Source organism: Procambarus clarkii, chromosome 87, assembly GCF_040958095.1.
Source record: "Procambarus clarkii isolate CNS0578487 chromosome 87, FALCON_Pclarkii_2.0, whole genome shotgun sequence".
NCBI lineage: Eukaryota > Metazoa > Arthropoda > Malacostraca > Decapoda > Cambaridae > Procambarus > Procambarus clarkii.
In genome coordinates, this window is record NC_091236.1 from 1,381,304 (window position 1) to 1,393,384 (window position 12,081).

General features: G+C 44.0%; 1 long non-coding RNA gene across 1 annotated transcript in view; it reads left to right on the forward strand.

Moving 5' to 3' along the window:
• LOC138358905 (uncharacterized) overlaps positions 1-12,081 on the forward strand; it is a 405,448-nt gene that overhangs the window by 20,548 nt on the left and 372,819 nt on the right. The window lies entirely within an intron of this gene.

Sequence of the window (12,081 nt, forward strand, 5' to 3'; positions counted from 1 at the left end):
ATAAGAATTCCAGAGAACAACATAGAGCACATAGAGGTGTCTAGAGACGAAGTGGATAAAATGCTCAATGAGCTAAATAAGAACAAAGCAGTTGGTCCAGATGGAGTTTCACCATGGGTTCTGAGAGAATGTGCACCTGAGCTCAGCATTCCACTTCAACTGATTTTTCAGGCATCCATGTTTACAGGAGTTGTAGCTGATGTGTGGAAAAAGGCTAACATAGTTCCAATCTACAAAAGTGGAAGCAGGGAAGACCCCCTTAATTATAGACCGGTATCATTGACAAGTGTAATAGTCAAAATATTGGAAAAAATAATTAAAACTAAATGGGTAGAACACCTGGAGGGAAATTATATAATATCAGACAGACAGTATGGTTTTCGATCTGGAAGATCCTGTGTATCAAATTTACTCAGTTTCTATGATCGAGCAACAGAGATATTACAGGAAAGAGATAGTTGGGTTGACTGCATCTATCTGGACCTAGAAAAGGCTTTTGACAGAGTTCCACATATGAGGTTGTTCTGGAAACTGGAAAATATTGGAGGGGTAACAGGTAAGCTTCTGACATGGATAAAGAATTTTCTGACTGATAGAAAAATGAGGGCAGTGATCAGAGGTAATGTATCGGACTGGAGAAATGTCACAAGTGGAGTACCACAGTGTTCAGTTCTTGCACCAGTGATGTTTATTGTCTACATAAATGATCTACCAGTTGGTATACAGAATTATATGAACATGTTTGCTGATGATGCTAAGATAATAGGAAGGATAAGAAATTTAAATGATTGTCATGCCCTTCAAGATGACCTGGACAAAATAAGTATATGGAGCACCACTTGGCAAATGGAATTTAATGTTAATAAATGCCATGTTATGGAATGTGGAATAAGAGAACATAGACCCCCCACAACCTATATATTATGTGAGAAATCTTTAAAGAATTCTGATAAAGAAAGAGATCTAGGGGTGGTTCTAGATAGAAAACTATCACCTGAGGACCACATAAAGAATATTGTGCGAGGAGACTATGCCACGCTTTCTAACTTCAGAATTGCTTTTAAATACATGATTGGCGATATACTAAAGAAATTGTTCACGACTTTTGTTAGGCCAAGGCTAGAATATGCAGCGGTTGTGTGGTGCCCATATCTTAAGAAGCACATCAACAAACTGGAAAAGGTGCAAAGACATGCTACTAAGTGGCTCCCAGAACTGGAGGGCAAGAGCTACGAGGAGCGGTTAGAGGCATTAAATATGCCAAAACTCGAAGACAGAAGAAAAAGAGGTGATATGATCACTACATACAAAATAGTAACAGGAATTGATAAAATCGATAGGGAAGATTTCCTGAGACCTGGAACTTTAAGAACAAGAGGTCATAGATTTAAAGTAGCTAAACACAGATGCCGAAGAAATATAAGAAAATTCACTTTCGCAAACAGAGTGGTAGACGGTTGGAACAAGTTAGGTGAGAAGGTGGTGGAGGCCAAGACCGTCAGTAGTTTCAAAGCGTTATATGACAAAGAGTGCTGGGAAGACGGGACACCACGAGCGTAGCTCTCATCCTGTAACTACACTTAGGTAATTACACTTAGGTAATTACACACACACAAACACCAGGAAGCAGCCCGTGACAGCTGACTAACTCCCAGGTATCTATTTACTGCTAGGTAACAGGGGCATAGGGTGAAAGAAACTCTGCCCATCGTTTCTCGCCGGCACCCGGGATCGAACCCGGGACCACAGGATCACGTGTCCAGCGTGCTTTCCGCTCGGCCGGCAGGCTGGCTGTGTATGTGTGTGTGTGTGTGTGTAAGTGAGCGTTTGTGCTTTCGTGGGGTGTGGGTGTGTCTATTTGGGTGCAAGTGGGGGTTGTGGGGATATGGGTGTTACACTGTGGGCGTTTGTGCGTTGGGGGAGGGGGGAGGGGTGTTTTGGGAGAGTGTGAGGCGATAGGAAGCTTGGTGAGGGAGGTGAGAGGTGTGTGTGTGTGTGTGTGTGTGTGTGTGTGTGTGTGTGTTTGTGTGTGTGTGTGTGTGTGTGTGTGTGTGTGTGTGTGTGTGTGTGTGTGTGTGTGTGTGTGTCTGTGTGTGTGTGTGTGTGTGTGTGTGTGTGTGTGTGTGTGTGTGTGTGTGTGTGTGTGTGTGTGTAGGGGGGGGGTATGGGGTTAAGGAGGGAGGGAGGGAAGGAGAGAGATTGAGAGAGGGAGGGAGAGATTGAGGGAGGGATATGTTTGTATCCCTCCGTACATTTGTGCGTGTATGTGCGTAGGGGAAGGGGTGAGAGGGAGTAGGGAGGGAGTACTCACCTATTTGTGCCTGCAGGATCGAGTATTGGCTCTTGGATCCCTCCTTTCTTGCCCCCGGTTGTTTAAAGCAATGACTCCGGTCCTTCTCTATCATACCTAGTTTTAAAGCTGTGAGTAGTGTTTGCTTCCACAATGTGCTCCTTTTGTTCATTCCATTCCCCACTACTCTCACGCTATAGGAAAACCTTCTAACATTTCTATGACTCATCTGAGTTTCCAGCTTTCACCCATGTCCCCTTGTTCTGTTGGTATTGCGTGTAATCATTTCGTCTATTTCCAATCCGTCAATCCCAGTAGGATTTGGTATGCTGCTATCATATCTCCCCGCTCCCCTTTTTTCCCTAACGTCGTCAGGTTCAGTTCCTTGAGTCTTCACCTAAAGAAACACATTACGAAACTGGAAAAGGTTAAATAACTTGCGATGAGGGTAGTCCAGGAGTTGCATGGGATGGGATATGAAGCAACCCGCCCTTCAAGGCCCTCTTACAAATCACATCACTTTTCGCTCGTATGCACACTAAGACTTCACTAAGACTAAAAATCAACGTAATTCAAAATTAAACTGGCTCAAGAAAGTGACGTTCTGTCCCATTTTCTGTTTTGGGTCCTCTGGCTTAGGCGTTTGGTTATGAGAGGACACCTTTAATTAACGGTTTTCATGACGTTTAGAAACCTTATGAGAACTTCCTGCTCTCCTAACCTAACCTAACCTAACCTACCTCACGACTCTTGCTGTTTCGGAAGAAAAAAATCCAAAATTTATTTTCAATTATAAATAAATAATTTTTTTTATTTTCAAATTATGTTTTTTTTTTTTTTTGCCGTACCGCATACGAGCGAAAAGCGACGTAACTTGTAAGAGGGCGGGTGGCTTCATATCTCATCCCATGCAACTCCGGGACTAGCCTCATCGCAACTTATTTAACCCCTTCCAGTTTCGTAATGTGTTTCTTTCGGTGAAGGCTCCATGATGGGGCTGCATACTCTACGACTGGTCTCACATAGGCAGTGTAAAGCGCTCTATATGCCTCCTTACTTAGGTTTCTGAATGACATTCTAACTTTTGCGAGCGCTGAGTACGCTGCTGTCGTTATCCGATTTATATGTGCCTTGGGATTTTTTATTTTATTTATTTATTTATATATACAAGAGTTCTTACATTCCTGTACATCCACTAGCACGCATAGCATCCACTAGCACGCATAGCATCCACTAGCACGCATAGCATCCACTAGCACGCATAGCATCCACTAGCACGCATAGCATCCACTAGCACGCATAGCATCCACTAGCACGCATAGCATCCACTAGCACGCATAGCATCCACTAGCACGCATAGCATCCACTAGCACGCATAGCATCCACTAGCACGCATAGCGTTTCCGGCAAGTCCTTAATTCTAATATTCCTCAGAATACGACCCGCCAAATCGTTTAACAACCAAGTACCCATTTTACAGTTAGGTAAATAGAGGCTACAGTTAAGGATTGGCGCTCAGTAAATCTTCCCCGGCCAGGATATGAACCCAGGCCATAGCGATAATGAAACCCCGGGCGAGTGTTTTGCCAGTGGAGTGACACCTGTCTGAGTTAGATTTAGTGTTACATCCACTCCCAGGTCCCTTTCTCGACTCATCACAGGATGGTAGTTTCGCTTCATTGTGTACTGACCCTTTGGTCCCCTGTCACCTAGTCCAATTCCGATAACTTTACACTTGCTCGTGTTGAACTCCAGTAGCCATTTATCTGACCATCTCTGCTGTTTGTTCAAGTCCTCTTGGAGTATCTTATAATCCTCATCTGTCATAACTCGTTTCATTAATTTCGCGTCATTCACGAACATCAACAAATAGAGTCTGACTCCTGTAGACATGTGGTTCATGTATATTAGAAATTGAACTGCCCCAGCACCGAGCCTTGAGGTACTCCACTCATTACGGATCGCGCGTCTGACTTCTCGCCCCTCACAGTTACTCTCTGGCTCCTCCTGCCTGTTAAGTAATTCTTTACACAAGCTAGGGCTTTTCCGCTTACTCCCGCCTGCCTCACAATTTTAAATGACAGTCTCCTGTGCGGTACTGTGTCAAAGGATTTTAGCAGTCCAGGAATATGCAGTTTGCCCATGCTTCTCTGTCCTGCCTCATTCTTGTTATTTTATCATATTATTCCTGAAGGTTTGTTAGGCATGATTTCCCGTCTCTGAACCCATGTTGGTGTTTGATTACATACCTAGTATTCTCTAGGTGTGTAACCAGTCTTAACCTGATTATTTTTTTAAGTACTTTACAGGAGTGCTTGTCAGTGATACTGGTCTATAGTTAAATGCCTCTTCTCTATCTCCTTTTTTGAAAATTGGTACCACATTAGCCTTCTTCAAGCAACTAGGCAACGCTCCTTTCATAAAGGATTTATTATATTATATATCCTTGCTAGAGGCACGCTGAGGGCCTGCGCTGCCTATATTAGTATCCACGGTGGTAGATTGTCTGGTCCAACTGCTTTAGTTTCATCCAATGTTGTTAACTGTTTCCTTACCTCCTCTGTTGTCACGTCTATATCCGTTAGTCTCTCATCTTGGGTCATCTCCTCATCAAGCAATGGGAGCTGCTCAGGCTCGGTTGTTAACACTCACAGGAAACTGCCGTTCAGCACCTCGCAAATTTCTTTGTTACTATCTGTATAGGCCCCTTCTGTTTTCCTTAGTGTTGTCACTTGGTCGTTCACCGACATTTTCCTTCTTATATGACGTTATATTAATTTAGGTTATTTTTTTACTTTCATAGCAATATCGTTTTCATTATTCCTTTTCGATACTCTTCTTATATTAATGTACTAGCTGTACCCTGCCACGCGTTGCTGTGTCTCAGCAATGAATGTGGGTTGCTGAGCCACAGCAACCTTCCCCTGTCTCCCAGTCCTCCTCACCATTACCCGGCGCTCCCCCGTCCCCTCGTCCTCCCAAACATTCCTCACTCCCCTGTCCCATTGTCCTCTCCCCACCATTCTCCATTCTCCTGTTCCCTTGTCCTCACCATCCCCATCTCCCCAGTTCCCTCATCCTCTCCACCATTACCTTCTCCCCTGTCCCCTCGTCCTCCCCACCATCCCCCCACTCCCGTCCCTTCGTCCTCCTCCACCATCCCCCACTCCCTCGTCCAATGCATTCTCAAATGATCTGATGTTCCCCATCAGAAAATTGGGAACATCAAATGATCTGATGTTCCCCATCAGAAAATTGGGAACATCAAATGATCTGATGTTCCCCATCAGAAAATTGGGAACATCAAATGATGTTCACACGTATGGCATCTATACAGTATGTATATAAAAACTCGCTCGGATGCGAATGGAACATTGTGTCAAAATTTCAAAGCAATCGGTAAAGAACTTTCGGAGATTAGCGATTTTGAACAAATGAACATTTACATTTTTATTTATATAGATTCATTCCTAGCTCTGTTGCATCTAATCTTACTGTCTTCTGAACTTTATCCTCTGTACTTTCTCCACTCCTTCCTGCTTCTCATTTTTCCTGGCACTGTCTATTAAACCATTGGTTATTATATTCCCTCCAACTTTTTTCTTTTACGGTTAGTATAAAACTCTCGTCGGACTCCTTGCATTTCAACTTCACTAAGTCCATCATATCTTGCACTGTTTTTCCTCTTAGTTCTTCTTCCCACTGCACTTCTCCAAGATATTCTCTTATCCTCCAGTAATCCCCTTTCCTATATTCTACTCTCCTTTCTCAGATCTCTTGCCCCGTGATCAAAATTTTAAGCTCAATCATGTAGTCAAAGACTACGACACAATGGTCACTGTCTCCTATAGGTATTTCATGTTCCATATTTGTAATGTCTCCCTCATTCTGGGTGAAAATCAGGTCTAATAGGCTTGGTGAATCCCCTCCTCTTTCCTTTGTGTCTTGCTTCACATGTTGTGTTAGGAAATTCCTGTCTAAAACTTCCACTAATTTTGCTACCCATGTTTCTTCCCCACCATGGGAATTTCTTGATTCTCAATCGATCTCTCAGTGATTGAGGTTCCCCATGACCAACAGTTTTGCTCTCATTCTGTGAGCTGTGGTTGCTGACCTCTGCCGTTCATCTAAACATGTCTTGTTGTTATCATCATATTCCTGTCTGGGCCTTATACTGTTTGGCAAGGGATTATAGATTATCAAGATCACACTACTCTTCCCATCACCGGTCAGAATCCCAAGTATGGAGCTTGTGTTTCCATTTGCCCCTCGATTTCTGTAGTTACTCAAATTTCCCTTTCTGCTTTATGAGGAGTGCCACTCCCTCTCCCTGTCTCTGTGTCCTCTCTTTCTTTACCACTTGTTATCCCTGTAGGAAGATTGCATCCGAGATCATATCATATATTTTAGTTTCCACTATTGCAATTATGACTGGATCTGCTTCCTTAACCCTTTTTTTATTTCCTCTGCTTTATTGGATACCCCATCATCATTGGTGTATAAAACCTTGAGACTGTTCTTTGAAAATCTGTTACCAGAGTGCATATATGCTCATCTGCCTACCTCTCTCCCTCGGTGTGTTGTGCTGCAGGTGAGAGATGGATGCAGTTCTATCTCTAATAAGTGGTTGTGAGATGGGAAGTGCCCAGGAATAGGAAAGGGGATGAGAGACAGAGGGGCTCTGGGAGCCATGGGTTTGGGGGGCAGATGGGGTCTGGGCAGCTTGGGGTGTCTGAAGGGCATAAAGGTAGGGAGGGGCTGAGAGGCATGTTGGGGGCTGAGAGGTAGAGTATTGCTGGGAGTCAAAAGGAGGGTGTTCTAGGGGCAGGGGAGAAGTAGGGTAGATATATGGTTTTTTGGGAAGAAGTGGCAGGTGGGGGCTCAGGATGGGAGTGGGCCAAGAGAATGGGTGATAGAAGGCATTGGAGAGGTGAGGGGGTGGGGGAGGAAGAGAGGGGGTCCTCGAGGTGTGTGTGTGTGTATTCACCTAGTTGTACTCACCGAGTTGTGCTTGCGGGGGTTGAGCTCTGCTCTATCGACCTGCCTCTCAACTGTCAATCAACTGGTGTATAGATTCCTTAGCCTACTCGGCTCTGTTATATCTACATTTGAAACTGTGTATGGAGTCAGCCTCCACCACATCACTTCCTAATGCATTCAATCTGTTAACTATTCTGACACTGAAAAATTTCTTTCTAACGTCCCTGTAGCTCATTTGGGTACTCAGTTTCCACCTCCGTCCCCTTGTTTGCATACCATCCCGTCTTAAACAGTTTATCCTTATCTACCTTGTCAATTCCTCTGAAAATTTTGTAAGTAGTGATCGTGTCTCCCCTTACTCTTCTGTCTTCTAGTGTCGTAAGGTGCATTTCTCGCAGTCCTTCCTTGTCCATGCCTCTTGGACAAGCCTAGTGGCATACCTCTGAACTTTTTCCACCTTCGTCTTATGCTTGATAAGGTCAGGTCTCCATGCAGGTCTAGACTGGTCTTATATATGTGGTAATACAAGGTTCTGAATGATTACTTACGCAGGTTCTTGATGGCTGTTCTGATGTTAGCGAGCCTTGCATACGCTGCTGATGTTATTCTTTTTATGTGGGCTTCAGGAGACAGGTTTAGTGTGATATCAACTCCTAGATCTTTTTCTCTGTCTGTTGCATGAAGGACTTTTTCTCCAATTCGGTATCCTGTGTCTGTCCCTCCTGATTCCTCTGCCTAGCTTCATTACCTTACATTTACTCGGATTGAACTTCAGTAACCATTTGTTGGACCATTCATTCAGTTTGTCTAGGTCATCTTGTAGCCTCCTACTATCTTCCTCTGTTTTAATCCTCCTCATAATCTTTGCATCCTCAGCAAACAGACAGAGGAACGATTCTATACCCTCTGGGAGATCATTTACATATATCAGAAACACTATAGGTCCAAGGACTGAACCCTGCGGGACTCCACTGGTGACGCCTCGCCAATCTGAGACCTCACCCCTCACAGTGACTCGCTGTCTTCTGTTGCTTAGGTACACCCTTATCAAGTGGGGTTCCTTCCCTTTCACTCCCGCCAGCATCTCCAGCTTGTGCACTAGTCTCTTATGTGGGAGTATGTCAAATGTTTTCGGGCACTCCATAAATGTGCAATCTGCCCAGCTATCTTGCCTGATTTGTGTTGCCTGGTCATAGAATTAAATTAATCCTGTGAGGCATGATTTGCCATCCCTGAACCAATGCTGCGGTTGTGTTACAAAGTTCTTTCGCTCCCGATGTGTTAGGGACACTGGCCTGTAGTTCAGGACCTCCTGCTTATCACCCTTCTATTATATTGAGACTACATTGGCCATCTTCCAAATTTTTGGCAATTCACCTGTTAGCAGTAATTTGTTGTACACTGTGTATGGTGGTAGGAGTACACTGTACACTGTGGATGGTGGTAAACTCCTCTAGTGGAGTCTGGTTAGATATTCCCTCTCTTATCTCTGGGACTTCTCCTTGCTCTATTGTGAAGACCTCCTGGAATTTCTTATTGAGTTCTTCGCACACCTCCTTGTTGTTTGTAGTTAATCTGTCTGCTCCTACCCTCAATTTCATTACCTGTTGCTTCACTGTTGCTTTTCTCCTGATGTGTCCGTGCAGCAATTTAGGTTGAGTCTTTGCCTTGCTCGCTATGTCGTTTTCATATTGTCGCTCTGCCTCTCTTCTCACCCTGAGGTATTCATTCCTGGCGATCTGGTATCTCTCTCTGCTCTTTAATGTCCTGTTATTTCTATAGTTTCCCCCATGCCCTTTACTTAGTTGTTATGCTTGCTTACATATCTGATTAAACCATGGGTTTCTTGTCTGCATTTCCTTTTTTTACTTTTTGGAATGGGACGAACTTGTCTGCTGCCTCCTGACACTTCTGTGTGATATAGTCCATCATGGCTTTGGCCGTCTTCCTCTGAGGTCTATTTCTCAAGCTCCATATGTTAGAAATTTCCTTATCTCCTCATAGTTTCCCTTCCGGAATGGGAAGTTTAACACGCCAAAAACGCCTTTAGAGTTTTTGGACCTTTCCTTCAGTACCTTAACCCTACTTCGACCAGATACTCAAATATCAGTAGACTGTGATCACTCATTCCTCATTCCCACGGGGGCTTCGAAACCGATTTCCCTTATGTCGGAGTCGTTCAGAGTGCATACTAGGTCGAGTCTCGCTGGTTCAACGTTGCCTCTCATTCTTGTGGCTCCCATGACATGCTGACTTAAAAACTTTCTTGTCGCCACTTCCAACAACCTCCAGCTTTGTGTGTGTGTGTGTGTACTGACCTATTTGTAGTCACCTAGTTGTGCTTGCGGGGTTGAGTTTTGGCTCTTTGGTCCCGCCTCTCAACCGTCAATTAACTGGTATACAGGTTCCTGAGCCTACTGGGCTCTATCAAATCTACATTTGAAAGTGTGTATGGAGTCAGCCTCCACCACATCACTTCCTAGTGCATTCCATTTGATAACTACTCGGACACTGACAAAAAATGATTTCTAACGTCTCAGTGGTTTATCTGGGTACTACGTTTCCATCTGTGTCCCTTTGTTCGTGTTCAACCCGTGCTAAAAAGTTTGCCTTTGTCCACCCTGTCAATTCCCCCTGAAAATTTTGTAGGTGGTTATCATGTCTCCCCTTACTCTTCTGTTTTTCAGGGGCGTGAGGTTCAGCTTACTTAGCCTTTCCTCGTAGCTCATACCTCTCAGTTTCGGGACGAGTCTGATGGCATACCTCTGAATCTTCTCTAAATTTATCTTGTGTTTAATAAGGTATGGACTCCAGGCTGGAGCTGCATATTCCAGAATTGGTTTGGCATAAGTGGTATACAAGGTCCTGAACGATTCCTTACACAAGTTTCTAAAGGCAGTTCTTATGTTTGCATATCTAGCATATGCCGCTAATGATATCCTTTTGATATGGGCCTCTGGAGACAGGTTCGGTGTGATATCAACCCCCAGATCTTTCTCTCTATTTGACTCCTGTAGGATTTCACCTCCCAGATGGTACCTTGTGTTCAGCCTTCTGCTCCCTTCGCCTAATTTCATTACTTTACACTTTCCTGAGTTGACCTTTAGTATCCATTTTCTAGACCATTCCTCCAGTTTGTTCAGGTCGTCCTGTAGTCTCTGTCTATCTTCATCTGTTTTGATTCTTTAAAAAAAAAATTCAATCATCAGCTGACATTGAGAGGAATGAGTCTATATCCTCTGGAAGATCGTTTACTTGTATTAGAACCAGGATGGGTCCAAGTGCAGAGTTCTGTGGGACTCCGCTGGTGACATCTCGCCACTCTGATGTCTCCCTCCTCACAGTTACTCGCTGTTTCCTGTTGCTTAGATACTCCCTTATCCATTGGATCACCTTACCTTTTACTCCTGCCTGTTGCTAAAACTTTTGTATCAGCCTTTTATGGGGTGGGTACTGTGTCAAAGGTTTTCTGACAGTCCAAGAAAATGCAATCTGCCCACCCTTTTCTTTCTTGCCTAATTTTTGTTGCTTGGTCATAGAATTCTATTAACCCTGTGAGGCACGATTTACCATCTCTGAACCCATGCTGGTGGTGTGGTACAAAGCTGTTTCCCTCCAGATGCTCTACGAGTCTTTTCCTCATGATCTTCTCCATCACCTTGCATGGCATACAAGTTAGGGAAACCTGGCCTGTAGTTCAGTACCTCTTGCCTGTCACCCTTTTTGTATATTGGACTACAGTAGCTGTCTTCCGGCTTTCCGGTAGATCTCCTGTTTCCAGTGACCTGTTATACACCATAAAGAGTGGCACACTTAGTGCTTCTGCATCTTCTTTTAGTATCCATGGTGAGATTCTGTCAGGCCCAACAGTCTTTGTCACATTCAGCTCCAGCAGATACCGTTTGACCTCATCTCTGGTGAGGTCAAATTCCTTCAAGGTTGCTTGGTTTGCCTCCTCCTCATTTAGTGCATGAGCACTAAATGAGGAGGTTCTTCTTGTTCTATTGTGAAGACCTCCTGGAATATCTTGTTTAGTTTTTCACACACCTTCTTGTCATTCTCTGTGTATCTGTTCTTCCCTTTTCTCAGTTTCATCACTTGTTCCTTCACTGTTGTTTTCCTCATGAGGTGGCTGTGGAGCAACTTTGGTTGGGTCTTACCTTTACTTGAGATGTCATTTTCATACTGTCTCTCTGCTTCTCTCCTCACTCTGAAGTACTCAGTTCTTGCCTTCTGGTATTTCTCCCAGCTCTCTGGTGTTCTGTTATTCCTGTAGTTTCTCCATGTTCTTGTATTCAATTGCTTCGCTACCTTACATTTCTAATTGATTCTTCTGTTGCTTTTCGTTTTTCTCCTTTTGGGCCGGGATAAACCTGTCTGTAGCTTTCTGGCACTTCTGGGTGACAGAGTCCATCATATCCAGCACAGTCCTCTCTCTGAGTTCTGTTTCCTATGGTATTCCCATTAGGAAGTTCTTCATCTCGTCATATTTTCCTCTTCGGTAATTTAGTCTTTTCCGTTCCAATCCCATTCTTGGATAGTTTATCCCTACCTCTACCAGATACTCAAATGTCAATACACTGTAGTCACTCATTCCCATGTGGGCTTCAATTTTGACTTTCCTTATTTCTGACTCATTCAGGGTGAATATCAAGACGAGTCTAGCTAGTTCGTCATTGCCTCTCATTCTTGTGGGTTCCCTGACATGTTGGCTCAGAAAATTCCTTGTTGCCACGTCCAAGAGTTTAGCTCTCCATGTATCTGCACCTCCATGTGGGTCCCCATTCTCCAAGTCTATCTTTCCATGGTTG